The 4554-nt window shown below is 38.0% G+C and overlaps 1 protein-coding gene across 1 annotated transcript in view; it reads left to right on the top strand.

Annotated features, from left to right (window-relative positions):
• LOC115236983 overlaps positions 1-4554 on the top strand; it is a 17698-nt gene that overhangs the window by 853 nt on the left and 12291 nt on the right. The window lies entirely within an intron of this gene.

Below are 4554 nucleotides of genomic sequence, written 5' to 3'. Positions count from 1 at the left end.
CTTCCGATATGCCAAACATTCGTGACGCGTATCACTTTTTGATTCCACACTATCTCAAATGTATCGATAAGAAAACGTTCGGTTTTCTCGATAACGATGGATTTCTCTCGTCGATCATAAATTTCGTTTCAATATTTCCTCTTATTATTCTAATACAGATGCGTATCATAATGCCTCGATATCCATTATGTTATATATGCAAAAGGTGAGATACTTGCGTGCGAATGATCGCAGGAAACACGGCGTGCGCACGTGCTCTCTCGACACGCTTGTTTTACTAATTTTCGCGAATTTAGTAATTCGTATCTCTTCAAGGATAGCAGCTATCGTATTAGTACACTTGCTAGTTTATATATGAGAATCGCGACACAAAAATTAGAAGAAAAATTCCTACGATTTCGACAAAATTTGTTGACAAATTAAAAGTTGGCGAAAGAGAAGAAAAATATCTCCATCTCGACGTTCTCGATGCGTTTGTGTGTATTTTGAATAATCGATACATTCTAATTGCGCGAGGCAATTTATTAAAAAATCCTTTTCATCCAAATGAGAATACAGTTTAAAGAAAGCAAGTTTTATAAATTATTGGATTGTATTTAAAAAAAGAACGAAAGAGAGAGAGAGAGAGAGAGAGAGAGAGAGAGAGAGAGAGAGGTGATGAAAAAGAAAGACTCCACATGTGCTTCCCCGAAAATACTCGGCGCCGAAGAGTTTGTTGGAGCAATTATCGCCGCAAACAAACAAAGACCATTACAAAAGCGATGGTGTAAACTACCTCGAAAAGGGGTCGATTTCTCGTCTCGTTCGCGGAATGCGCAACGCGAGTAATAAAATCGTTTACTCGAGCCGGAGCGGGGCAACGAAACGTGCGGCGACGTAAGAATGATTCACGATCGATCGCGATAGATTTACATCCGTAAGCGGCGCCTGCCTCTCCTTTTCCAACAATCTATATCTATTGTCAACATGCATCTCTTAACTGATCAAGTTAACGTTACTGTTTGTGTGGTAGTGACCGCGTATCTTAATAACACATATAATTAACATTATCTGTGTACAATTTTACTTATATACGACTCCGTTTCTCTCTCTCGTTTCCTTCGTAGCCGAACAAAGGCAGGCGGTGAGGTATGCGAGAGATAATAAATATTGAAATTTCGTCGTTCGCACGATAGCGAGTTTAGAGAAAGAAAGAGACGATAAAATACGCCGGGCGCCAGCTAGGCGCGCGAATAGCGGAGTTACATAGTGCGCTATATTGTATAATGTACATGATAGAAATACACGCTTGTTGCACGCGTATATCCTTCAGTCTTGTCCTCTTTTTTTCTCTCATTGCACACTAGAATAAACTTCTAAATCGGATAATATTTAAACGCGCATCATCTAATTATCTTCGTTAAATTTGGCATCCTCCATTTCAATTTCATTTTGTAATTCAAAAGGGTGTTGAGAGTTCAACATAATTTGCGTTATTGCTGAGATGTTAGTACTGTGTAATAAATTCCTTTCTCTACTAAAGGGATTTTTTTCTCGTTTATACAGACAAATAAATAAATAAATAATAGATCATTTATATTTTCCCGGAGGAAGGCTAGAAGAGTCGAAACGTGAAATCCGACGTTCTCGATGCGTTTGTGTGTATTTTGAATAATCGATACATTCTAATTGCGCGAGGCAATTTATTAAAAAATCCTTTTCATCCAAATGAGAATACAGTTTAAAGAAAGCAAGTTTTATAAATTATTGGATTGTATTTAAAAAAAGAACGAAAGAGAGAGAGAGAGAGAGAGAGAGAGAGGTGATGAAAAAGAAAGACTCCACATGTGCTTCCCCGAAAATACTCGGCGCCGAAGAGTTTGTTGGAGCAATTATCGCCGCAAACAAACAAAGACCATTACAAAAGCGATGGTGTAAACTACCTCGAAAAGGGGTCGATTTCTCGTCTCGTTCGCGGAATGCGCAACGCGAGTAATAAAATCGTTTACTCGAGCCGGAGCGGGGCAACGAAACGTGCGGCGACGTAAGAATGATTCACGATCGATCGCGATAGATTTACATCCGTAAGCGGCGCCTGCCTCTCCTTTTCCAACAATCTATATCTATTGTCAACATGCATCTCTTAACTGATCAAGTTAACGTTACTGTTTGTGTGGTAGTGACCGCGTATCTTAATAACACATATAATTAACATTATCTGTGTACAATTTTACTTATATACGACTCCGTTTCTCTCTCTCGTTTCCTTCGTAGCCGAACAAAGGCAGGCGGTGAGGTATGCGAGAGATAATAAATATTGAAATTTCGTCGTTCGCACGATAGCGAGTTTAGAGAAAGAAAGAGACGATAAAATACGCCGGGCGCCAGCTAGGCGCGCGAATAGCGGAGTTACATAGTGCGCTATATTGTATAATGTACATGATAGAAATACACGCTTGTTGCACGCGTATATCCTTCAGTCTTGTCCTCTTTTTTTCTCTCATTGCACACTAGAATAAACTTCTAAATCGGATAATATTTAAACGCGCATCATCTAATTATCTTCGTTAAATTTGGCATCCTCCATTTCAATTTCATTTTGTAATTCAAAAGGGTGTTGAGAGTTCAACATAATTTGCGTTATTGCTGAGATGTTAGTACTGTGTAATAAATTCCTTTCTCTACTAAAGGGATTTTTTTCTCGTTTATACAGACAAATAAATAAATAAATAATAGATCATTTATATTTTCCCGGAGGAAGGCTAGAAGAGTCGAAACGTGAAATCAATTTCTGTATGTGATCGATTGCGCACGAATTATGCGTATTTAATCGATATACCGTCTCTCTCTCTCTCTCTAATCGGTCGGCATTATTATTAAAAACCGATAAACATCATCAATGACGCGCGCTTGCACTTGAAAGGATCTAAATTTTAAATATGTAAATTGATATGCAGTTGTGTTACTTGTACGCACTCTTCCTACGTTAAAATGAAATTCGAGATTGATCGTTTCGTTTTCTTGGACGAAATACGCCTTCGCCTTTTAATTGGCCCACTCGAGAGACGATCGCGACGATTCCACGGAACCATTTCGTTCGTCGATTATAGTTTCTCGAATGCATTTTGCATCTCTGGCAAAGCCGCAAACTCCGATATCTCGAGGTCGTTAATCCCAATGCGTTCGGCGAATTGCTCGTTAAACCATTCGCGTATTATGGCAACGTCCGATATGAAGACTCGTCTCTTAAGTATATGCGAGCAAAATGAAATGTCGATCATTGCCTAATAAAATCGAACCGATTTTATAATAAGTCGCGGCTACGAAGCTACGTTCATCCGACTTTAATGAAGATTGTTACATTTCCGCGATCCAAATTTCACGTTCGCCTATATTGCCGATACGCCGGATCGAAAAATATATAATGGAAGGCTGCGAAAATGCTATTTTTAGTTCATTACACAAAATTGTTACGAATCGCGGGTCTCTGTCGAAATTGTGATGACGAATTTCTACTCTCTGCTCTTTTATCAAGCAAGGAGAAAATTTTACAGAGTACAAATTAAATAAAAAATATATTCCCTATCGCTTATAATATTTATCATAAAGCTGAAATGTAATGATATTTAGGATATTTATTACTATAAAAATTATGCGTTTATTTTATTGTTTGTTAACGATTACGCATAAAAATATTTGGATAATCATACTATCTAATATTGAAGATAAAAATATAGATATGATTTCTTTTACACGTTAGCATGATTAGCATGAAATTATATTTTAATTTTTACTATGATTTTTTTTCCGTGTGAACCGTGAGATTAAGACAAATTTTACATTATGAGAAGAAACTAAACAGAAATGTCTTACAGAGTCGAGACACATTTAGATATTCTCGAGTATATTGTAGTAATTTTGCTTAAAGACAATAGAATAAATTTATCGGTGAGATTGTATTCTAGATGATTAGTCGAAAGTTTCGCTCAATTTCGAGACTTGGATTCGTTGCTCATCGTGTCGCCGTCGTGGAGTCGCCGTTGTCTTTCGAGTGGCGAACGGCGAACGGCGCGCCGGCGACGAAAAATGCTCATCGACGCCAACGACAAGAACGAAGCCTGTTCACACGCACACGCACACGCTCGGTTTATCGCAGGCACACACGCGTACATCGCGTCGTAAGTCGCAAGTAGCACGACGGCACGGCAGCGTTGGCGCGGTGGCGGCGGCGGCGGCGGCGACCGGCGACTACAGCTGGCGCACGCTGGCGTTACGCAGTTACGCTACGTGCGCGCGCACACACACACACGCACGCCACTCGGTGGCGCCTGTCGGCCACACGGACACGCATGCATGCGTGCGTGACGAGTGTGTACCTCTCTTTATGTATATATATATATATATATATATATATATATATATATATATATATATATATATATATATATATATATATATATATATATATATATATATATATATATATATATATATATATATATATATATATATATATATATATATATATATATATATATATATATATATATATATATATATATATATATATATATA

This window comes from Formica exsecta, unplaced genomic scaffold, assembly GCF_003651465.1.
Source record: "Formica exsecta isolate Colony F162 unplaced genomic scaffold, ASM365146v1 scaffold1136, whole genome shotgun sequence".
NCBI classification, from domain to species: domain Eukaryota; kingdom Metazoa; phylum Arthropoda; class Insecta; order Hymenoptera; family Formicidae; genus Formica; species Formica exsecta.
Note: the sequence above shows the minus strand (reverse complement) of the source record. Positions and strands in the feature narration are given on the sequence as shown.